Source organism: Spinacia oleracea, chromosome 6, assembly GCF_020520425.1.
Source record: "Spinacia oleracea cultivar Varoflay chromosome 6, BTI_SOV_V1, whole genome shotgun sequence".
NCBI lineage: Eukaryota > Viridiplantae > Streptophyta > Magnoliopsida > Caryophyllales > Amaranthaceae > Spinacia > Spinacia oleracea.
Genome location: NC_079492.1, coordinates 65,596,508 through 65,623,109, shown reverse-complemented (window position 1 = coordinate 65,623,109; position 26,602 = coordinate 65,596,508). Strand labels below are relative to the sequence as shown.

At 39.2% G+C, this 26,602-nt stretch overlaps 1 non-coding gene across 1 annotated transcript; it reads right to left on the bottom strand.

Moving 5' to 3' along the window:
- Nucleotides 1-12,986: 12,986 nt before the first annotated feature.
- LOC130464492 (5.8S ribosomal RNA) lies at nt 12,987-13,142 on the bottom strand. Its single transcript, XR_008924901.1, has one exon. It is a non-coding gene; the product is annotated as a 5.8S ribosomal RNA (ribosomal RNA).
- Between the last annotated feature and the right edge of the window lie 13,460 nt (nt 13,143-26,602).

Below are 26,602 nucleotides of genomic sequence, written 5' to 3'. Positions count from 1 at the left end.
GGGAAAATGAAATGTGTGGAAATGTGTGGAAATCAACTAGTTATATTTTGCGTGTTTTATTTTCCACATTTTCCACTCAAATGTGATGGAAAAACTGTGGAAATGTGTAAAACAAAATTAAAGAATGAAAAATATGTGATATTCCAATTTCCCCAGTTTTCCATAATAATTAGCCGAACAAATTAAAATTTAGAGATTTCTACATATTTCTTCAGATTTAATTTCCTACAGATTTCCATAGTTATACTTTTCCTACCAAATACAGTGTTATTGTTTATGATTTTCAACGAATTTAATACTCACTTCGTCACTATTTATTCTTTACTTTTTCATGATTAGGATTGTACACGAAAATGATCCTTGTGTTGATTGAACCAAACTTGTCAAATCTTTCTAAATAAGTGCTTCGTTCCATTACCCGAGTCTCTATGCGGTTTCCAGTCCTAGTCTTATCTCGGGTCATTTGGTCTTTCCAAACCGGACCCATAAACCGTTTTGGTGGTGACTCTGTCGGAATTCAATATTTATTAGCCGGAGGGGCAATTTCTAACGCATTTTGCATAAATTGAATTCCGGTTTTCAATATGTCCAAACTGATTAGTCACTAGTTCAAACTTAGATTTTAGCTCCCCTTGGGGGTGGGATTGTCAAAAATCAAGCCAAATCTAATAGTCGGACTTTTCTATAAATCGGCTAAGTTTAGGACTTTAGCGTTTTCCAAATAGGATTCGTCAAATTCCCAAAACTTTCATTACGAAATTTTAAAATATAATTAATACAAAATACGAGAGAAAGAAACTCAAAAACAGCCCCCTACATGATCCCTGATGTGAAGATCGCTCAATGTACATCCGTAGAGTAGGGATTGAGAGTTCAAGGGACATTTACTAATACGGTGAGTGCCCAACATTAGCCCATGCGGCGGTCCTTACTAGTTCAGTGCAGCGACGAAAGGGGCATGTGTTAGGCTACATTACTAATCTAAGTTAATTTTAATGCACAAGTATTAAATAAACAAAGTCAACAGAGTGATTTAGATAGATTTAAGGTGCTTCACAATACCGATTTGTTCAGAGATTATCTTATTAGGCATGTTCAATAAAAGATTATGTGAACAATTTTCGGGTGCTAGTAAATCTATCCACGCATTTTTCTAAATTCTCCAGGTTTATTCCGAATTCTATGTACGTTCACGGTTTTATCTCTTCTACAAGACTAGTTGGAGTGCAACTCTTATCTTTTTCAAGGGATTAATTATAGTGCAACCTGATCTCCTTGAATATCTATCTTATACAGTTACTATACTCGGTAGCTGTTTAGAATGGTAGTTACTATAAATAGAAGTTACTATAAATGAAAATATGGATTATGAGATCGCTTCAGTCAGTTGTAAGATGTTTTTTGCTTGTTCAGGAAAGCGCTGACATGTAGTGTTTGGTTTCATCATTGAATTTACCGCTTCTGGCCAGGGGTTAAATGTAGGCGTCTACACCTCCAGAGAGAGAAAAACCCTAAGAGTATGTGAATAATATTCACCATAGCCAAAATACCTTGAGAAAGTGCTAAGCTAACTGAATCAAGGCGGATCCACGTGCTGGTGGGCGATTGTAGATGAACTACACTTGGAGTTCTTGATCGTGTTTTTGTGGCTAGTGGAAGTACACACTACGAAAGTAAGTTACTTTTATCTATGCTTTAACATGTGCTTCTGGATTGGTGATTGTTTCCGATTTATTAATTTGATTAACATTAAATTCCAACAGTTCGAATCGGAAATATTTTCGAAATCGGAAAACGGATTGGAAACACGAAGCTCGATCCATGAGTCGGAAGCACGGGCCAAGAGTCGCGTGCTTCGCAGCTTATGCACGAGGCAAGCCCACGAGCTGGCCGCAAGACAGGACCATGAGCGAGCCACGAGCAGCAGGCCAACGCGCGCAAGGGATAGGCAAGCTACAGGCAAGCGCGTGTCAGCACATCGCCAAACATCAGCCCGCAGCACAACGCTACGCACATCGCTATCTTGAGGGGGGTGTTAAAAATATTCATCAATACCTAGTATTTAAAAAACACAACCACTACTCTTATAAAGCCATGTGGCTACCTTCCAAAAAGAAAAACAACTCCCCATGGCTCACCATATTAACTCAAACACGCAGGATTAAGTAGGAAAAAAAACTCAGCCAAAACCTAGCCCAACTTGGAGATACGTTTACCGCGCCCTTTCATCTCTCCAATCTCCATTACTGTCATCTCAGCTTCATCCTCCTCGCCATTACTCATCATCAATTCCAAATTGATGAGGTCTACCTTTCGATTTACGACCATTGAATATCTATCAACTTGAATTCTATCTTCAATTCGATCCCACCATCGCAAAACACTCACAAAAGCTTCAATTCGACCTCGAACCAGAATCAAACTCCAAAATCACCTTCAATTCGATCCCATCATCTTCTCCCTAACTTTAATTATAAATTAATTTCCCTCAAAAACATTAGCAATTTCTTAAATCATGTCGGTTACGGGTTGTTTGCACAAACAGTCATTGACATTCCATCTCTCATCTCTTAATCCGATCCTAACTCTATTTAAGTTAGGTTTTCCATGAGTAATGATACGACCAAGAGCTACATAGATGTATGTTTCCGTTTTTTGAATTTGTGAGTTCAATTTCCAATTTTGAATTCAAAATATGGCAACAAGTTGTTTAATTTCAAATTTTAATTCAGAAAATTCATACAGATGCGTATTGGTTTAATTTCCAATTTTGAATTGCTGTATTTTTGTTAGTAGGTATAGATTTCCACTTTCCAGGTTTCAAATTGATGTGGTTATATATTGTTGTATTTTGTTGATATAAAAAAGGTAGATGAATGAAAGATGAGTGAGCCAATGGGTATAATGGGTCTGCAAAAGAGGGTTTATTGTATGGGTTTTCTTAGTTGTTTAATTTGTAGGAGATGATTTCTTTTTCAGTGTACAAAATAGAATTGAGAGTCCCCTCTGCTCAACAGAAAAAAGGAACCGTGGAAGAATTATATGGAAAACAGGAATGGGTAATAATGGAAGGAGTAGCAGTAGTGATACCATGTAAAAAAAAAGAGAAAAGAAGGTAATGGAATGCGTAGCAGTAGTGATACCATGTCTCAAATAGGCCATGTATTTTGTCCAGCTTCTATCAATCTTAGAATGTATTACAAATTAGTGGATGTAAGTAGCCGATAAAGTTTAAAATATCTTGACACTCGATAAATACGTCTAACGTATTTAATTCTCTTTTACATGGTCCTTAATCTATAATTCCACATACTTAAAAGGTATTCTCGTATTTTGATAAACTTTGAAAATTATATGTAGGTAGATTTTGTTGATCTCAGTGGTCCTGATATGAAAGTAGTTGAGTAATATATTAAGTGAGGCGAGGAGAATAGTTACTGATAGTCTAAGCTGCCAATACTAAAAGAAGTTACTTAGAAAAGGACATGCGATAATATACTCCATACTAGAGCACATGGCACATGGCACATGGCAAATTCATACAAAGATTCATTGTAATTGAGTCACAAATTATCTAATTACAACTTAATAATCCGTGATAGTGTGATACTAAACTATTTCAAGTGTAGAATGGTCGTTCTCCTCAAGTCTCAAGATAATCATAAAGTTCCAAAATACGTAGTAACTACTCTGTATGAAATATTTATCAAGCTTACGATAACAAAGGATATATACAAGAGCTAACTGGTATTAAGGTCTTTCATGTTGAAACAGATGAAAAAATAACAACGAAATAACAAGGAAAGGAGATACTCAAAGAAATAAAAACAGGAGGGCAGCCAAACAAAAAACACAAAAACAGTAGGTAATGACTTACCAAAACCCAAATCATTATTACACATGTACTATTTATAAATGTTATACTAACATGTTAATAAAATACAACAAGGCCATCACAACAGAGGAGATACCTACAACAAGCACATCCCCAACTGCAACTCAAGACCTAATCCAGCTAACGGACGAGGGAACAAACTCCTAAAGATGAGCAAACTTCATACGGCTCTTGTGCATTGCATGGGTTCTTCATTTAAAGGGGATACTACTCCATACTCTTATATATTTTAAAACCATGTTAAGAGGTGCAGATTTCTGAGTTTTATTTACTGTATTGCCCTTTTAGGTTTTGTACTTCAAAAAAATGAGAAATAAAATAAAAGTTGCTATTTTTAATAATAAATGTCGCAGTTCCAGAAAAGTAGGTGCAAAGTGTGCAAAGTGTGGGTATTATAGGGGATTAAATAAGTATTACTGGTAAGAGAAAAGTTATTCATAGTGTCTACTGCCATTAAAGATGTTATTGTGCAGTAATCGTGACCTCATCAAATCTTGATGATGAGGTATAAGTTGCATAAACAAAGTGGACAGTTGTACTACGAGGAAGTACAAGCGCATATCAGATACTCCCTCCGTCCCGGAATACTCGACCCGGTTTGACCGGCACAGAGTTTAAGGGACTTGAATTGACTTATTTAATTTAATAGGTAGTAATTGATAGTGGGGTATTATTTTAATGTAGTTAGTGGGAGGTGGGTTAAGAGGTGGGGTTGGGAGAGAGTAGGGGTTGAATTTTTAATTATTTTTTGTATGGAGTAGGGGTAGGTGGGTTAATAGAGGTGGAGTGAGAAATAATATAATATTGTTAGAATATTTCCATTTTTAGAAACAGGTCAAGTATTAAGGGACGGCCCGATAAGGAAAACAGGTCAAGTATTCCGGGACGGAGGGAGTATGTATGGGCAAATACATATCAGAATAAAAGACAAAATAGGAAAAAGGACAAAAAAGAAATTAAATGGTACTTTTTTTTTACAGAATGGTACTTTTTTTAACATGAATGGTACTTCCTTTTTTGTCTTTTAGCTATTTGTCTTTTAGTTGATATGTGTGTTGCCACACATATCAGATATGCGAAAAAACAACCTCGTTGTACTACACCAATTAACAAAAGAATTGGAAATGCTCATGGTTTTAGCAAGTAAAGAAATCAGTTACATTTGTTGCATCTTTCAGTACTTACAGGATTTAAATGTAGATGCAAACCAAACAAAACTAAAAACAAACACTCACCAACCACCCAAAAAATAAAGAAATAAACCACACAATTATATATATCAAAAATCCTAAGACTAACCCGTGCCTTGCACGGGTCAAACGACTAGTTTGTATCAATAGAGTTTACTTAAGTTGCTTCCTCTTGTAAACTATAAATATGCCATCATCAATAATATGATACTCAAGCAATTAAGCCTTTAACCTAAATTTAACAGAAATCATTCCTAAGATTTAAGTTGGCCACTAATGGAAAGTCAATGTATAGTTGATGTCAACTAATCCGTTATAATCATGAATCAATCATGCATGATGCGTCGTCGGTACAAATTTAGTTGTTTATCAATCGGTCTTTTTTAATACTTTTAATTTAATTTGGATCTAATTTATTTTAAAGATCGAAGTGACGATTATTGGAGTACGTTTGTTATGAGTTGCCTTGTCTTACATTTCTAAGGGTTGATTTTGTCTTGGGCATTTGATAAAGCAAGCATTATTGTATTCATGTTAACGTTTCACCGAGCAAAATTGAGTTCATGTTAATTTTTTGAACTTTTCTTAACTGAATTTATCTGAACTAAACTGAATTTCTCTGAAGTTATGAACTTATTTTGTCTGAAATAAATCAAACAAAACATAACCTAATTTTATTTGAAATAGAAATTAATTAAAAATACTTTTCTTTCAAAATTAGATGTAGACAAGATTCGTTCTCATATCTTTAGGGCATATTAGATGGGTTGAGTATAACAATTACAAAGGACATTATGGCTAATCCTCTCTTTGAACATAGAGCAATAAAAATAACTATGGCTAATCATGAATCGCATTTGTTGACAGAGAGGATTAGCCATAGTCTGACTCAATCATCAGTCGCATTTTCAAATGGGTTGAGTATAACAATTACAAAGGATATTATGTAGAAAATATTCGATCTCATATCTTTAGAGCATATTAGCTGCACCCGAATGCACTGTACACTTTTTCACATATTCTTCTTAATGTAAGGAGAAAATGTTATAGGGACCACCAATGAGCATAAAAATACCATTAAATGCACGGTGCACCCGAGTGCACCTAATAATTTTCACTATATTTTGGGTACCATCACTAAGACTTTACCAACCACTCTAATTAAGAAAATGTAACTTGACTAATGATTGTATACGATAATTAATCATATATGAAAGTCTTTACGATCATAATGGAGATGTCACTACAAAATTATGCATCAATTAGAGATGGATTTTGAGACGGATACAATAAACGTCTCAAACTTGAGACGAGTTACTAAAACTTGGTCTCTAAATTAAAATTGAGATGAAATTGTATATAGTGTTTCAAAAATTCCGTCTCAAGTTTGTAATGTATTCGCAAAAATTCCGTCTCAAATTTTTTTGAGACGCCCTCTATAGAGACGCCCTATTTATGTCTCAAATCCGTCTCTAAGCATCATTTTGAGACGGATTTGGACTATATAGAGACGAAATTCCTCGTCTGTATAAAATGATTATTTTGTAGTGTGTGGATTAATAAATTGGTAATTAGGTAGTATAAATAGAGGACATTGGGAGTTCCAAGTTTTCATCTCATCCCAACACATTACATCCTCATTAAATATCAAGTAAAAAAGTTTGATAATCCATCAATTTTCCATCCATGAAGAAGCATTCCATTTCATTTATTTTTAAGTTGGCTCTGCTCATAATATTTCTGGTGATGATATTAGGTATGTTTTTTCATTCTCTAGTTTTTTTTCTAAATTATTACCTCGGGGTATATTTATGTACATGTAATGTGTAATCTTAGGAAGAAAAAAGAAATATTACGACAACTCATTAGTACCATTAATTATAATTGAAAATTTTCCATCTAGTATAAGAATCGAGAGGCAAGATTGGTTATCTTAATTAGCTCAAAGTTTGGACGTTGATCCTAGAGAAAACTTGGCTTATAATACGAAACAATTATAATTATGCCTTTTTATGTCTTTTTATCAACTAATTTACGTCTTATCTATAACTATCACTAAAACAATAACCGATGAGGTCATCACTGTCCATAATGCAGCCTTATAAGAAAAAAAAATCCTCCAAAATCTAAAGATAACGGCATTAAAATTCTATGTTTTTTGCATAAAATTAATTATTAAGATGGGTTAAAATTTAATTTTCACGTTTTACAAATCTATTACAATATACTAAAAGAGAAACAAGGAATGACACGTGTCAATTTCTGGTGTGATTTTTTTCCGTCAAAAACCCTTTCCTAAAAAAAATATTTACTTTATTCTATTTTTATTTTCTCTCCTTTTGTATAAATGTATATAAATAGAAAAAATTATAGGATGATAAATATGACATTATTAGACAACTTTGGTAATATTTAGTCAGATAGTAATATCAATAATAAAAAATATTTTTACTCAATATTTTGTTCATATTAAGCATATCAAATATTTAATTTGGTCAAATCATCATATTAAACATATAAAATATGTAATACGTAATAGAGAGAAAATTGTATAATACATGATAAAATGAGTATGTTCGAGATTTTTTAATTACACAATAGATTTAAGGGATAAATATTTCAGTTGAAAAAGATGGTCCATTAATACTTTTCAAATAACTGTGCGTGCACGAGACCTAATCTAGTTCTAAAATAAATCTTGCACCACCACTCTCCGATCTCTCTTGCTTCCTTATTATTGGAAATTTAGATTATCATTATTATCTTATGATCTTCTACCTTCCGTTCTTGCTCTTTTTTTAAAAAAATCAAAATGTATAAATTGCATTTATCTATTATAGGTTATATTGTTTTTATTATATAACTTTATTATTTGTAATTTTCATTAATTAATCTATTCTTTGTTATAAAACGGAGTATACTACAAATACATAAATCGGCAACTTTTGTGTAAGACCGCCTCACCGGAAAGACCACTTTGGTTGCTTAACTAATTGGTTCCATTTCTTAACTAATTGGTTACATTGCTTAATTAGTTGATTCAATTGCTTAACTAATTAATTCATTTGCTTAACTAATTGGTTTCGGTGCTTAACTAATTAGTTTAAGTACTTAACTAATTGATTCCATTGCTTAATGTATATGATATCAAGGTGGTCTTTTGTATAAGACCACCTTATAGAAAAGTTTGTATACATAAATTGAGAAAAATGTTTCAATAAATCAAGTATTGCACGGGCCTAACCTAGTTCACATATATATACATATATACAGCTCCATCGTCCACCGAGGCGTGTATAGCAACTGGGGAAGAAGGGTGCGTATTAAACTCCGAATGTTGTTCTCACTACTGCAACTGGTGGCATTTTAATCCTGCGTGGGGACATTGCGAATAATTTCATGCTATTTGTTTAATTGTTGTTAAAAAAAATTGTGGATCCTTGTTTCTAAAATGTGATTGTTGTTTAATTTTCTCATTGTTCTTATGTTTACGTTCCTTATTACATACGTGGTACTACGCGTCTATACATGTAGTGAGTTGTGTGTTTTAAGTTTCGAATAAAGGTCTTGTTTCACCCGCGTTATTTTCTGAATACCATTAATTGACATTACACATTTGATTAATTTTACGTACTTTTTTTTCCCCTATGTACGTTAAAATCTATTAACGAAAAGTAAACTCAGTACAATAACTAGTCCCGACCTCATATGTATAGTAAGTAAATTAAAATTGTTGTGTAGGGGGTGATTTTTCCCTACCGGCTGAGTTTTCGAGAAAAACGTATTTGAAATGCAATTTTAGTGACTGAGCCAAATTCGTCTGAAAATGACTAAGTGACCATTTGGTTCGCTGAACTAGAATGAGTTGGAATGAAGTCTCATATCAGAGGGGTATGGATTCTATTTCCCATGCCAATCTGGAATTGTTTGATTTGATCCTGTAATGAATTTTATCTCCTATTCATACTGTTTGGTTTATTCTTGGAATGGATTCTTTATTCATTTTATTGAATATATTTCTTATATATACTTAAAAATAGACTAATAACTAGTAATATATCATCATCAAATTTGAAAACTACAATGCCAAATAACCAATAATTATCCAAAAATACCACAATTTTCGATGAATTCTGCTTGTCACAAGCAAAATTCAGATATCAAAATGAGTAGTATACCAAGGTTAGAGCATCACAATATAAGCCATTAAAGAAATGGCAATCAGAAAATATTCCTAAAAACTATACTAATATTGAATAATACTCCCTCCATCCCGGAATACTTGACCTGTTTTCCTTATCGGGCCGTCCCTTAATACTTGACCTGTTTCTAAAAATGGAAATATTCTAACAATATTATATTATTTCTCACTCCACCTCTATTAACCCACCTACCCCCTACTCCATACAAAAAATAATTAAAAATTCAACCCCTACTCTCCCCCAACCCACCCCTTTTACACATTTCCCACTAACTACATTAAAATAATACCCCACTATCAACTACTATCTATTAAATTAAATAAGTCAATTCAAGTCCCTTAAACTCTATGCCGGTCAAACCGGGTCGAGTATTTCGGGACGGGGGGAGCACGGTTCAGTATATCATGAAGGAATTTATTTGCGACAGTAATACAACTACCGTGAAGCTAATTTTACAATGAAAAAAAAAATCCAAAACATCAACAAAGTATATTGAAGCTAATTTTACGGAAATATATAACAAAGTATATTGAAGCTAAATCGACCTGCTTTTCAACGCGAAATCAATCGATCGGAGAGATGTGGTGATGGTCGCCGTATGGTGGTCGGTGGTAATGGTGGCGGCTGTACCATCCTCTCTCTTCTATCTTTTGTGAATTAGGGTTAGAAATTTGGCTGGAATGAATTTTGAATCTTGAGGAAATAGGTGGGTATGAGATTCCAAGGGTATGGCAAGGAGATAAAACCCCAAGGGTATGAGACTCAATTCCAAAAAAGCTCATCACTACAAGAAATTGTACTATAAACGACGGGTAATCCCGTCGCGAAAGGCCAATAATCGTTGATTAACGACGGGATTTCCTGTCGCGAACCCGTCATAAAAGGGGACCGTCGTTAATAGAAAATATCGTCGTTAACCCGTCGTAAAAGACATTTGCGACGGTTATTCCTGTCTTTGTTTGTTTGTTATTCCCGTCGCAAAAGGCTTTTGCGACGAGATTTTTGACCCGTCGTAATTAGGTTGTCGTTAAAGATATAAATTCTTGTAGGATCAACCAAACAATAATAAGGATGGAATGGATTCTAACTCCATTCCAACCCATTCTAAACGGTCCAACTAAACGACCCCTAAATGCATCATACTTTGACTAATTTGTCAAGAAATATAATTGACAAACGTTGACTTGATTTTTTACAATCCCACCTTCAAGAGGAGCCAACTACAAGAGTAATGTTTAATGATGCCATTATTTTTTAAACTTTAGAAAATCGAAATTCAACAAGGGAAGCCCCTACGACTTTGAACATTGAATTTCGATAGAGTCGCATGCGCCACCATACATTTATAGTCCGTTTTGAAAGACTATGACTCAAGGATCGGCATTGGAATCGAAAACTGAATAGATATCCGAATTCAGGAACGAGACACTTGTTTGGAAAGCTTTTGACATGGAAAATTCAATACACGTATTGTTATCGAATATTAGATCCTAGAATGATCCTAATTAGATTGGTGAGCATGCTAGATTAGAACATTTTATTTTTATAAATGGTGATCACTTTGTATTAATCAAATGGATGGGAACCTAGGCCGTTTTGTCCAAGAATTATCTTATTAGTCGTGTATTGAATTTTCCATGTCCAAAATTCAATTCTATTGTTGATTTAGAATGTTGGGTGATGAAAGCGATAAACAAGTAAAGCAAGCATCACAATAGAAAATAAGGTGCGATAAAGTAAAGATTATACTCCAACTAGAATGGACTAGATGGAACAAAACCCAAATTGAATGCACAAATAAAGGTGCAAAATTGAAAGGTGCGATATTGAAATAAGCAATATAGTAAGCAAGTAAACATAAATAATAGATATTGTAATAATAAAAATTGTATGAATGATATTAGAAATCCAAACGAGAAACAATTGTTCAAGTATGACTTGGTTTCCCGTGGATTCATCTTGGAAAGAATCTAACTTTGAGTATGCTCATTAAAAAGTATCATTGATTTTGTATTTGAACATTGAAATAGAACTTGAATATTAAACTTGAACTTGAATATAGAACTTGAATATTGGAATTAGGAGGCTAAACTCTTAAAGATTAGAACTTTCATATTAAAAAGTCTCATTTGTATTGTGCTCCAAGACTTGAAATTGTTCCCATTTAAACATCATTGAACTTTGAATATAGAAATTGTATGTTGAATATGAAGTTGATGGTTCATGAGTTCTAGTTTGAAGAAGTAATTGCACTTCTTCAAACATCAGTTAACTTGTATAAAGTTAGGGTTTTTGAAGATTTGTATGATGATTGTTGTAAGGAAAACTTTCAAGAATGAAAGCCTCCACTTATAATCATGTTTTGTTAAAAACAAAGCTTAAAGATTGAAACTTGAAACATGAAACATGAAAATGGAGTATTGAAGACCATTTCAGGGGGATTCCAGTATAAAACCCCTTGAAGTTTACTCCTTTTTTATAAATCCTAGTTTACATGAGTTATGAACCCACTAAACATCATTTGATTATTGAAAAACCTTGAAGATTAAAGCATAGAAATTAGGAATAATGAGATTTAGGGACTCGGATTACCTAGTTTTGCTAAGGTAGTGCTTCCAAGATGTTTTCCCAATTGCTTAAATGCTTAGAATTTGTAGATTTTAGAAAGTTTGGATTTTTTGAGAGAATTGTATTGTGGGGAGTGATTTTTGCATTACGACGTGTATTTTCTATTCTGATTTCCCCCCTCATTTGTGTAAAACTGGGGGTTTATATAGAAAAAGCAGCTGAAAATAGCCAAAGCCACCTACGCCTGGCGCGACGCTAGATGGAAAAGGAAGGAAGATGACGATCGTCCTTTAGGCGCGCTGGCACCTAAACGACAATCGTCCTTTTGGACTCTAGTAAAAGATGTTTTTCTTGGAGAATAAGCTAGGCTTGGATTTTTACTACTTGAATGCGTTGCTTTTGAGGTTTTTGTACAGTTTGACCTCGGTTTTACGGGTCAGAGCCCGGGATGCTCGATTTTGTGGGTCGGCGCCCGAAATTTTAATTACTTAATTGCATTTTGATTGGAAGTAGGCTTCAGAGACCAATGGTGGTACCTGTTTTGAGAGATTGTGTTTGGATTTCGAAATTGTATTTGTGGAATTGGATTGTGTGCCAAGTTTCGGGATGGGAACGGACTTGGGAATATAATTTTGGATGATTGGAATTGGAATAAATTCATTTTAGCAATTGGGGGCTTCCACTTGGAGCTGCACCAACCTTTGAAACTAGGCTAATGGTTTCGTGATCTGCCGCACAAGACGCTTCTCCAGACTACAATTTGGAGGGCGAGGCCGCCCGATTCTAAAGTTGGGTTTTTCCCGGTTCGCTCGCAGTTACTAGGGAATCCTTGTAAGTTTCTACTCCTCCGTTTATTGATATGCTTAAACTCAGCGGGTAGCCCCGCCTGATCTGAGGTTGCAACAGTTTTTCCGCCCCTAGGGGCAACAACTTGGTGTCCTTCGAGGCCTTGGGTGCTACGTGTTGCGGGACGCGATGCATCCTGGACAAAAGCCTTGTCTACCACTTATCGTCCCGACATTCGTAACTAGGGCTCTTTATTTAGGCCATCCACACCCGAAGAGGTATGGGAGGCCATCGTCCTCCTCTTCCTCTTCCTCGCGGTGTGCAGGGTGGGGGAGACACGATGCGTGACGCCCAGGCAGGCGTACCATCGAACATAAGGCTTATGGAGCAACTTGCGTTCTAAGACTCGATGGTCCATGGGATTCTGCAATTCACACCAAGTATCGCATTTCTCTACATTCTTCATCGATGCAATAGCCGAGATATCCGTTGATGAGAGCCATTTAATGTTTCCACGATTTGGTGCCACGCCCTCAGATTCTTGATTAAACCACAACACTTTGACAATTTTCACATCTTTAGTACGCATACTACGCACTTTGCTATCAAGGATTTTGACAGGTCTTTCCTTAAAGGTTAGACTTTGGTCTAATTCTATGGTCTCCGGTTGCAACACATGCGATTTATCCGGGATATATTTCCTTAACTGAGATATGTGGAACACATTATGCACTCTATGCAAGTCCATAGGCAAGGCTAGTCTATAGGCTACCTTTCCGATTCTTTCTAAGATCTCATATGGGCCTATGTACTTAGGGCTTAACTTCCCTTTCTTCCCAAATCTCATGACACCTTTCATTGGTGACACTTTGAGCAACACTTTATCACCTATGTTGAACTCTTCATCCATACGTTTCAAGTCTGCATAACTCTTTTGGCGATCCTGCGCCGCTTGAATCTTTGATTGGATGGTTCTGATTTGGTTCATGGTGTCCTCTATCATTTGAGGTCCCAACACTACGGTTTCACTAATATCGTTCCAACAAAGTGGGCTTCTACACTTTCGTCCATACAAAGCCTCAAATGGTGTCATTCCAATGCTAGCATGATAGCTATTGTTATAGGAAAACTCAATAAGATCTAGGCTATCTTCCCAACTTCCTTGGAAATCAATAACACATGCCCGAAGCATGTCCTCCAGGGTTTGGATAGTCCTTTCAGTTTGTCCATCCGTGGCTGGGTGGAAGGCTGTACTCATTTTCAATGTTGTACCAAAACTCTTCTGCACACTTTTCCATAAATTCGAAAGAAACCTTGAATCCCTATCTGATACGATATCCTTAGGAACTCCATGTAACCTCACAACATTCTTAATGTAGGCTTTAGCAAGTTGTTCCATTTTCCAGGTTTCCTTCATTGGTATAAACACTGCTGACTTGGTCAACCTATCTACCACAACCCAAATTGTATCATTCCCAATCTTTGACTTAGGTAAACAAGTGACAAAGTCCATAGAAATACAGTCCCATTTCCAGCTTGGAATCTCTAAAGGTTGGACCTTCCCTTGAGGTCTCCTATGCTCAATCTTAACCTTCTGGCAAGTCAGACATCTAGCCACAAATTCAGCCACTTTGTTCTTCATCCTTGGCCACCAATAGACCTTTTTCAAGTCCTTATACAACTTGTCACCCCCTGGGTGCACAGAATATGGCGTATTATGCCCTTCTTTCATCAATCTCTCTTTCAGTTCTCCACACTTTTGAGGCACGCACCACCTGCCTTTGTACCTCAAACTTCCATCATCATGGATTCGGAAATCTAACTCCTTTCCTTGCGAAATCTTTTCCTTGATTCGCTCCAACTTTACATCACCAGCTTGACTCTCTCTAATCTCATCAAATATTGACGGTTGGATGGTTAAGGCATTCATTATTCCCACAAGGCTTTCACCACTTACTATTTCAAGGTTCAAACGCTGCATGTCCTTACACAGCTCGTTAGCAACTACTAACGCATTAACACTATGACTTGATTTCCTACTCAAGGCATCCACAACTACATTGGCTTTTCCCTCATGGTACTGGATATCCAAATCATAGTCCTTAATTAACTCCAACCACCTTCGTTGGCGCATATTCAAATCCTTCTGTGTGAAGATGTATTTTAAACTTTTGTGATCCGTAAATATCCTACACTTCACACCATACAGATAATGTTTCCATATTTTCAATGCGAATACTATAGCCGCTAGCTCTAAATCATGGGTAGGGTAATTGGATTCATATGGCTTCAATTGCCTTCACGCATACGCAATAACCTTCCCGTTTTGCATCAATACACACCCTAAACCATTCTTAGAAGCATCACTATATACATCGTATGCACCACTCTCATCTGGTAAGGTTAACACTGGCGCGGTTGTCAATCGCGTCTTTAAGGCTTGGAATGCTTCCTCACACTGGTCACTCCATTCAAACTTGATTTCCTTCTTCATCAAGGTAGTCACGGGCTTGGCTATCCTAGAGAAGTCTTGCACAAATCGTCTATAGTAGCCAGCTAATCCCAGAAAACTACGAATGTCAGTCACACTCTTGGGTGTAGGCCATTCACTAACAGCTTTGATCTTAGCAGGGTCAACTGCCACTCCTTCTTTAGATACCAAATGTCCCAAAAATGCAACTCTTTCCAACCAAAACTCACACTTTGAGAACTTGGCATACAACTGGTTATCTCTCAAGGTACTCAACACCGATCTCAAGTGTTCCGCGTGATCTTCTTCACTCTTTGAATACACTAGGATGAAATCTATGAAAACCACTACAAACTTGTCCAAATATGCATGGAATATACGGTTCATTAAGTCCATAAATATTGCAGGGGCATTGGTTAACCCAAACGGCATAACAGTGAACTCATAATGTCCGTATCTAGGTCTGAATGCAGTCTTTGGTATGTCATGGTCAGCGATTCTCAATTGATGATAACCCGAACGCATATCGATCTTTGAAAAGATTCCTACTCCTTTTAGTTGGTCAAATAGGTCTTCTATCCTAGGTAATGGATATTTGTTCTTGATTGTGACCTTATTGAGCTCCCTGTAGTCTATACAGAGCCTCATACTTCCATCCTTTTTCTTCACAAACAACACTGGTGCTCCCCAAGGCGATGCACTTGGCCTAATATAACCTTTCTCCAATAGATCCTCTAGTTGGCTTTTTAATTCATTCATTTCTGTTGGAGCCATTCGATAAGGTGCTTTTGAAATAGGGGCGGTTCCAGGCACTAAATCTATGGTAAAGTCAATAGGTCGATTGGGAGGCATCCCCGGGATCTCTTCTGGAAATACATCAAGGAATTCATTGACTACTGCAATATCCTCAGGCTGATCCTTGATCACATGCTCTAAGTTCCTCACATTACATAAGAAGGCTGGGTTCCCTTTACTGACTAGCTTCACGAGTTCCATTGCCGTGATGATTCCTATGTTCTTAGGTTTACCAAAACGACGATATGACGCTACTTTGCCTAGGCTAGACCTCAAGTGAACCATCTGCTTCTCACAATCTATTTTGGCTTTGAACTTGGCCAACCAATCCATTCCTAGAATTACGTCTAGCTCTCCTAGCTCGAATTCGATTAGGTTAGATAAGAACACGGTCTTGGCTATGGTCATAGGCACATCTCTATGAATTTTGGTACACTTCACTATACTACCAGTAGGTATGACTATAGGTACTTCAATTGATTCAGGTTCTTTCAACCCTAATTTCCCCAAAGCATCTACTGATATAAAAGAATAAGTCGCACCAGAATAAAATAGAACTTTAACTGAAACGGAATTAATAGAAAAAGTACCCGCTATGACGTCAGAGGAAGTCTCCGCTTCTTGCCTAGATATCACATTCAACTTTCCTTGGGAAACTCCTTTGTTATAGCCACCTCCATTGGTGTTCCCATTGTTGTTTCGATTCCCATTCTGCTGTTGGTTCCCTCCAGGCTTTCCATGGTTCTGGTGATTGCCATTGCTATTGCCATTGTTACCACTTTGGTAGTTCCTTTGATTTCCACCTCCATTTCCCCCATTCCGGTTCTGATTATTCCGGTTATTGCCTTGGTGATTACCTTGGTTAGGCTTTCCATTCTTAGAATAGCATTCATACTCCCTATGGCCTAACTTCTGACAGAATCTACAAGTCACCAAATTCCCATCACAATCCTTTCCAGGGTGATTCATGTTACAGCCCCTACATTCGTAGGTCCGTACTCCATTCCTTCCAGACTGATTTCCACCACCTTGGTTGTTGCGATTACCACCATTGTTAGCCCTAAACTGGAAATTCCCATTTCCTTTGTGCTTCTTAAAATTCCCCTGATTCTGATGGTTATTTCCCTGATTCGAGCTTCCACCATCCTTTCTCTTTTCAGCACTACCATTCTTCCTTTGCTGTAACCCATACAGGTGAGCAGCTTTTCCGTACAGGGTGTCTAATGAGGTAAAGGTCTCTCCAGACAACAACAGCTGTAAGTCCATGGTCAAACCATTCTCAAATCTTTGAGCCCTTAGCTCTTCCGTTGCCACCACTTCAGGTGCAAACCTAGACAGCTCTATAAACTTAGAATAGTATTCCGTCACAGACAGACCTCCCATTTTGAGTTCAATGAACTCCTGCGCCTTTTGCTTCTTCAGGTAGGGTGGGTAAAACTTGTTCCTTAGTGCAGTTTTGAATGCTTCCCATCCAAAGTTAGGTGTGGCTCTAAGGGTATTTTCACATCGTTGCCACCATAAATCACTTTATAGCTTTGATTTCGAAAACATCTGTAGCTACTCCCAATGACAAAGTGAGGGAGTTTCTACACTTCTTTAGATCCTTCCAATGACAAAGTGAGGAAGTTTCTATACTATCCGTTGACAAATCCCAATGACACGTGAGGGATATGTCGACACTTCAAGTGATGACCCTTAAGTCAAATTTTATCACTCGGGGGCTCGTGAGACCCTCGCCAAAACAGGTCACCATGGCTTGTGCGACGCACTCCGTCTAATACTTTGACCATCGTCTTACTCCAAGACTCAGTCAAAGTGGGGGCTAACTGTAGACACCTACTTTTGTCCCCATTCCCGAAAGGGAAGGTTCGATGACGAAAACGTATATCTCCACTTGACAACGCATCTCCTATAAAATAACGAATCTCAATTCCCCTTTTCATTTCACCCGAAACCTGCTATTTATAGAAACCTGCTATTTATGGAAACCTGCTAAAATAGTAACTGCCGTAATGGGTAGTTGTTAAAAGTGGCAAGTCATAAAAGATAGAAACCTGTCAGAATTAGGTGTTACACTCCAACATAAATCCTAAATGAGATAGAAATTGCGAGAGAATCCTATTCCTAATATGATTCGAAAATAGGAGTCACGTATTAATTAAAAATCCTAACGAGCCTAGAGTTCGTAACGGGCCCAGACGCATCCCGTCACAAGGTTAATACGCACTAAAAGACTCAATTAAATCTCAAATACTCCGGATTCTAGGAATCCGAATCTGACTAAGAAAAACAGCCCAGATCCTATTTTCAACGCCTGGCTCTGGGCGCCGAAATCTTCGGCGCCCAGGCCTGGGCGCTGAAAATACCTGGTACGTGTTTTTTCCTAATTCCTTGTGGATTAGAGTTCTACAATTCTATCTTTCCACGAACTCTTTTCTATAAATAGGGCCTTAAGTTCGACGTGAAAAGGACACAACACACAATTCATATTCTGAGTATTGACTCCAACCCCTAGCCTAAGCCTCACGCTGCGAAATTGTTCACGCGTTCTGTCGCAATCGATTCATAAATCGAACAGAACGTATCCTGTCCCATAATTTGAGATTCGTTAAATAAAAAGGAGAAATAGCAAAGTCAAAGTGGTTAGTTTTCTGAGAACCGTGACACACCTCTCAAGGGTGCGTCGTAATGTGTCCCTTTTCCATGATTTAATTGCTTTCCTCGCCCTTTTTATGAACTGTTAAACTAACTAAATCTGATTGTTCTATCACGCCTAACAAATATAATATTTTTGGGAAATTGGATTATCATGCTAGGTCCCTTAATGCTATCTAAATCTGATAATCGCGATCGATCTATTATTATATGTTGCATATTGCTAAAATCAACTCAGATTAGTTTAATAGTTAACGCATGTCCCTTCAATTATTTATGCTGAGCTAGTAAGGATATCCTGCCTCTGGAGTTATCGACGAGCGAAGTACTCCTCTCGGTAGTTACAGTCCCCCGAACCCTCAATCTCTATCTTGCGGGTGTATGTTGAGAGATCCCCACACCAGGGATCACAAGGGAACCTACGACCGTCGTGGTCAAACATAATTGCACTCCCTTTATGTCACGATAACCGGGTTTTGTCAGTTTTTCTCATTGTCGTTAAAAACTGAATGGCGACTCCTATATTACTAGTCAATTGGGTGTAAACTCACAGGAAATCCAATTACACTTGATTGAATAAAAAGAAGCGTCACACCCACGAGTGACGAGGTCACGCATTAGCCTCGTGCTTTTTCGACCCCCTCACAGTGGCGACTCCACTGGGGATAGTGAAGGAAATACTCGTGCTTGTAGGTAATCAAAATAGCCGAAGGGTGAAACGATCCTACCCCGCGTTTATTTCCCAATCAAGTTGGGACGACCTGAAAATCAGCATATTAATGTGAACGGGCAGAACAGCATAACAAATCTCGGCTCCCTCGGGAGTTGGGACTAAGGATACCTTTTTTCGCCAATAGGGGGGTGCATACGCCGCGCATGTTGCCCACTCGGTACTTGTGCAGGTAGTACACCTATCCCGAACCCAATCGCTCGCTCATTAGGTCCCTCTCGCCTGCATGCCCCCTTGGCTTGCACTTGCGGGTTGGCCTCTTGGGCGAAATTCATCTGTTGTAGACACTACCTCGACCGGGGCATGTGTTGGATCTGCGATAGAAGTGGTACCAAGCCAGGCGCAAATAACTACCCATAGAAGCCTATCATAAACTACGTGACATGTTATTATTGCCTCATGATGGAATGTTAGTTATGTGTAGCGAAATATATGATTGTGTGTGACAAACTATCCTAAAAAAACCAACGACCTTAAAAATTGCCCAAACATTCATAAACCAATTTGCCAAAGAGTTATACCGAAATACATGTTCCGCAAACCCGAACGATCGCCACGAAAATAAGCGACGCTCGGGATGGCCCGTAACGAATCCCACAAACACTGCACAACGCGTAAAGGACGTTATTAGGCAAGCACACAAAATCGAAGTCGCATAAAAAAAAGTAGACGCAAACAGAAAACGAGAACCTGCCAGGGACGCATTTTCAACGCCCCTGGCTGGGCGCCAGAATTTCTCACGCCCTTCGCTGGGTGCTGAAGTTGCTGCTTGGCCTTCTGGTCAGGCGCAGCAGCCTCGGTGCCCGCGCAAAAGGAAAATACGTAGCACAGAAAAAACCGTTCGTAAAAAGAATTGCTACGAGGGCGTAAGAAAAGCACTCGATTCTGAAAGCGACTCATAAAAAAGAATAACTATTTGCGTCGTTGTTAGGCCTCCTACGACGACAATGCTCGGCACCAAAGCCGAACATGCTAATAATTATGAATGTCACACGGGCAAGTGTTTCGAAAATCCAAAGAATGACCAAAAGAAAGAACTAAAAAGTGTACCAACAAAAGAAAGAGTAAAAAACCAATAGAGAGAGTCAAAGTCTAGACTAAGTAATGCTTGAAACTTTGGGGCCTAAACTTTAGCTTATCTTATGCATAGGACTGGTCCTGCCACTTGGTGCCGATCGGGAAATCAAAGGTTAGTGCGTCTCGATGATACATCGCCAACACCAGATTTAGTGACTCCAAGCTCCGTCCGTCATCCCTCATTTCAAGGATCTCCGCTTCCCCAACCTCGATTCGCACCCTCAAACATGTCCATCGAAGAATTGCATGAGGAGATGGCTCAAATGACCCGACTCATGGGCCAACTGAAAATGGAAAACGAAGCCTTAGCGGCTGCACAAGCCAAAAATGACCTCGATAACGAGAAGAGGATTGAAAAAATGGTCCTACAACAAACCATGGGGAGCAAGTACTTCTCCCTTGATCCTGAACCTTTTCCTGGCAAACTACCAGAAAATTTTAGTTCATCTGACTTACCAAAGTTTAAGGCCACGGACAATCCCCGTGATCATATATTGAGCTTTGTGAATGCCATGAACTTGAAAGGCGTGGACAAGTCCATGTATTTACCTGCCTTTCCTTTGTCCTTGGAACCTGTGCCGCTCAAATGGTACTATCACCAGGACCCTAAGCTCTTCCCCACTTGGGAAGACTTTGTCAATGTCTTCATCAAGCAATACTCGTCGAACATGGATTTTCAAGTCACCATGCGCGAGCTGGAAGTTCTCTTCCAAAAGAAAAATGAGGGTTTCACAACCTACTTTGCTAGATGGAGGGATCAGGCGGCCCAGCTAATCAATAGGCCCCCCGAAACAGAATTGGTCCAAAAATTCATTGACAACCTGGACCCGGCCTACAGACAGCACCTTAGGTACCTGGGACTTGACACTTTCAAAAGAGTCTATGATGTGGGAATAAAGATCGAGGATGATCTCATAAAAACAATACAAAGTAAACCCGCATACAAAAGCAACACCTACAACAGGGGCAACACGTCCCAAGCCCAAGAAGTCCATGCCGTAGAAGAGACTCCCGCCCAAAGAAGCCCTGGAAGATGGGTCCGAGACCGAAAGTTTGCCCCACTCGGGTCAACTTTGGTACAAGCCTTTGAAAGACTAACCAATCAAGGAAAGTTGAGACCTATAGGCCCCACCCGTGACCCTCCTGTCAAGGGAAAATATTGGGTCGAAGGTACTTACTGCAAATTCCATCAAGGAAATGGGCATGACACTGAAAACTGCTGGAATCTAAAACATACGATCCAGGACATGAAAGAGGATGAAGTGATACCTCTCCCTAACGTTGGCAAACCCAACAACAACAAGAGCCCACTCGGCTCTTGTCACATCTCTCTCGACCAACCAGAGAACTTCGACCCCACGGTGTATACTACACCTCAAGGTGCACCACTCGCCCTATGGATCGAATCAAGAGAGAAGTGTGCGGTGTGTGGGATGATGATGCTGAAGATATTTACCTATCTCAAGTGTCGGGCCAGGACCTCTTTACTGAAACTTGGCCCGGGTATGCTCTCATTGACACCACCCCTCAGGAACCCGAGGTCGACAACCTCACCCGATCCGGAAGGATATACCAACCGGATATTCGCCCACCTCCTATGGACGATATCCCAGTTAGGCAAACTCCTGAGAATGGACGGCACATCACCGTCGCAGAATTCATTGAAAATCCTCTCTTGAAACAACTAAAAAGAACTAAAGCCGAAATTACCATCTGGGATCTCATGTGAACTTCAAAGGAACATCACGAAAAGCTTATTCGCTCACTCGACCTCATCTCAGTACCTACAGATATCACACCTGACTCACTGGTTAGCCATGTCACGAGAGATGCTGGAGAAAAGGCCATAGTTTTCACTGACAAAGACTTTCCCAAAGAGGGGGAGCTCACGATAAAGCCCTTTATCTAGTGGTTGGATGCAAAGGACAAAACATCCCCCTAGCACTCGTAGATAACGGTTCGGCGGTTAATGTTTGCCCATTACGAACCGCCCATTGCTTGGGGCTAGGAAATGATGACTTCCAAACCTCCACGCAAGGGGTACGAGCTTATGATAACTCCCGAAGGCCTGTGTTGGGAAAAATCAACCTCACCATACAAACCGGGCCTATGGCACGCACCACGGAGTTTCAAATAATTGACATCAAGCCCACTTTCAACCTCCTCTTGGGGCGACCTTGGCTCCATGACTTAGGAGGTGTGGCTTCTACCTTGCCCCAAATGGTTAAGCTTCACCATAACGGGGTAATACTAGAAATCTGCGCCCCTCCTCTCGACGTCAGTTGTACTATGGTTGGAACGGCCGAAACTGCAGACGACCTTTACGGGTTTCAAATGGAAGAAACAATCCAGTTCATCGAAGATTATAATCCAGCATTCCTAGACCCGCATGCATCCCGAGTCATCCCTAGAATGCTGTTAGCTCAAGGCTATTTCCCTGGAACCCATTGGGCATAAGGAAGAAGGAATGCACATTCCATCCTTTACCCAACAAATCTACTCCCTTTGGCTTAGGCTATGAACCAACGGAGGAAGATATTGCTGGCCGCCTGTCTAGGCTACGCCTTAACAAGGCCAAACAAACCACCCTCCTTCCCCCATATCAAAGAACCCTCAACGGGATGTTCGTTCGGGAAGGAGAAGGACACCCATGTTGTGATTTCCCTGAACCCTTCGTTCAGGATGGCTTGCTAAAACCAGGATTTGAAATCTTCCATGACTGCCACACCTTGGATGAGGCACCCCACCTCACCAAGACTAAAACAGCTGAAATATTGGACGACCGGGCTCTATGGACATTGTTTAACGAATCGAGGCCTATGGAGGACGAGACTGTGACGATTACCCTAGCTTTACAAGATGAAGGTTTCGATCCAACCCGGTTAATCGCTCCTGCATCAACAGTAGAAGAAATCGAGAACGGATGGGTGAAGACATATCAGTGGGTCAATGCAAAAGGAATAGAATTCAAGATGAGTACCGGTGAAGGACCAAAGTTTTACGAGACTAAACCCAAGGCTTGAGCCACATAGGGCAACGTAGTAAAAAGCGCCTAGTAGTTCTTTAGATTGGTAGAAAAATAATAAAAACTTTAGATGGTCCTAAGACCCCTTAGAATATAGGTCAAGTTTGTTTCAGTGTGTTTTCCTTACTTTCCAAATTAATAAAGGCGTAATATTTCTCCTAAAGATTTTATTCTAACACTAAGTAAACACCAAATATACTTGCAAAATACTAAAATAAAGAGGCGGCCCACTCTAGGCCCAACAAACGAGGCCCATTCGGTCTTGAAATAGTGCCATGGGAACCAGTTCCCGAAAACCCACAAAATAAACCACACTATCCCATTCATATCCCCAAAACCTAAAAGCCAACCAGTGTCATCATAAAAATCAATCGATGCAACCCAAAGAAATCAAAAGCAAATCAAATTCAAACAATACAAAGGTTGCTCAAGAAAAAAAAACTCATAAAAAATAGACACCGCCCCCCGCATCAACACGCACCTCAACCCACCCAAAAGCCTACACAAAGATCTTCATATATTCCACACCCTAACTCCATTTTTAAAACCGTTTCGAGTCACGGATAGAAAAAAAAATCCGGACAAAAATGCATCTCACGCTAACAGTCAAAAAAGCCTCCGAAATAGCCTTAAAATTGATTTTAAATACGAGCAAAAATCAAAGCAATAAAAAAAGAGAAAAATAAATAAATGCAAGAACACGTGAAGCAAAGCGTCAAAAACGACCGCCCAAATCATTCAGCGCCCAGGGCTGGGCGCCGAAATCTTTGACGCCCCAGCCTGGGCGTTGAAACTCTCTGCCTGCCTAATTTTTTTAGAAGTGCTCGTCATTTTATCCGCACATAACGGAAAAATAACGAACACTTGGGGGGTACAGCACGTATCCAAATAGGCTCACCAAAAAATATAGCCATACAAAACATAGTCGAATTTCATTTTTTTACGCGACTTACGGCAAAAAAACGGCAGACGAAAATAATGATAATACTTCACTCATTTGACCGGTTAAGTACTATGCTACCACCTCAGGGCATATCTATTAAAATCTGGCATCCTAGAACTTATTCTAGCTAGAACTACGCGCGACCTGATTCTGACAAGATACGTAAGCAATCCTTACCAAGGATTCGTTCCAATAAAAAAAAACACATATTCTTTGTGCAAAAAGTGTTAGACATATAAAAACATAAAAAGAGGAGAGACAAAAATAAATGAAAATGAAAAATAAAAATACGCCTTTATTGAAAAAATAATAAGAAGGAAAACAAAGTGCTAAGAATAAAAACAAACACAACTGAAATAAATAAAGGGCACCTTCACCCTAGCAAGAACTACACTACTCTAGTTCTTCCGGATCATCAAATAAAGTCTTGTAGAGGGCAATGTTCGCAGGATCCACCCCCACAGTCTTCTGCGCTGCCCCAACATCAATCTCCATAAGAACCGGCTCCTGGACACTAACTTCCAAAGATGCCAAGGCTTCAGAAACATTCTCAGTTATAGCCCGCTCAGCCTCAAGGGCACAGACAATGGTGGGAGAAGGCATATTATCATCAACTAGACTAGCCACTGTTTCTACAAGCGGCTGAGCCTTCCTAACCCATACATTGTTCCGGCGACGATCTCCGCGAGAGCTTGCATTTCTTTTAACAACAGCAGGCCCCTTCATGTTAGGCATCTTTTTAGGCCTGAAACTGGAACGGGGAGGAACTTCCTTTCGCTTTCGATCAGGACGAGCTTTCACAGTCTTAATACTATAGGTACGAGGTTTGGCAGAATCAGGACCCTCATACCTAACATGAATACGAGGTATCAAAAGCTCAGCCGGCTCCCCAATTCGAGCCTCGGTCCTCACATCTTTATCATCGGAGCTCATCCACAACTTGTAGTTTTCAGAAAGACCCACAAAGCCATTTGTAGCTACGGCCCAACGCGGGAGACCATCATAATACTTAGCCCACGCTAGAACCCGTGCTTGTGAAAAGGCCGCTACTTTAGGTGGTACCGTATCAGAAAAGGGGATAGTCTGCCTTAAACCGTATTGACGCATGACTCGGTAAGGGAAAATATAAATGGGTCGAGATAGCCCCAACAAGGAAACATAAACCGATACATCAGAACCCCCCGTCATAGTAGTCAAACCCCACCACGGTACCACCCACTTAATAGAACAGATGCCATAAGTAAAAAAAGGAGGCCCATTCGGCCTCGTCCTGGCCTTGGTGCAAGTATTTTCGGTTACCCAAGGCTATAGGGCGATAATGTTTAGGATCGGCAGGAGCTTCCAAGAGTCTAAGCCGTTCCACGAGCCAAATCTGCAAAAAACGGGTACGATCAAAAAAATAATAATAAAAGAAAACGGTTCCTGGGGCGCAGTTTCAACGCCCAGGACCAGGCGCCGAAAATTCCAGCGCCCAGCCCTGGGCGCTGAAACTCAGCCCCAAGGCAGGACGAATAAAAAAATATGTATGCAAAAATGTTACGTGCGCAAGAAAAAAAATCGATTACCTGCAGTAATAGGGGGCTTCCCTTAAAATATTCAGATTTGGCATCCTTCTTCAGCTCATCCGCACTCAGCAAAGTCTCGGCAACAACCAACGACATAATAGAATAGCAACTTTCCATCTGGCTAATCAAGGAGATCAACCTTATGTCACCGAACTCACCATTGTTATTCGACAGCAAATAATGATTCAACAAGCAAAATACAAGGGCTCGAATATTCAATTTCTGTTCGGTCATATTCTTACTAGGCCTAAAGTGGTGTTTTACAAGTTTTACCAAATTAATCTCATCACCTACAACAACTTCAGCAAGCATGTTAGCATCTAGTCCTAGGAAAGCCCCTATGGTTGTTTTACTCTCTTCAATAGTGCCAGGAGTGGCAGGGGTAGCATTAGTAGGATAACCAAGGATCGCAGCAAATTCATCTGGCAAAGGACATATTTCGTTGCCCCGAAAGACAAAAACATGATGATCGGAGTCCCAAAAGCTTAGGGCTGCGTGCAGAAAATTATAGTCAATGTTAATTTGTTGTGAGCCTAAAAGTGCCTCTAAGTGGTATTCTTTCAACAAAGCCTTTACTGTAGGATTAAGGGCCCGTAGCCAACGCCTAACAGCCCGTTGGAGTGAGAAAGTGGGAATCGACATGACGAAAGCAAGGAGTAATTAAAACACAGCAAAGAAAGAAGGAAATTGAGAGTGATGGA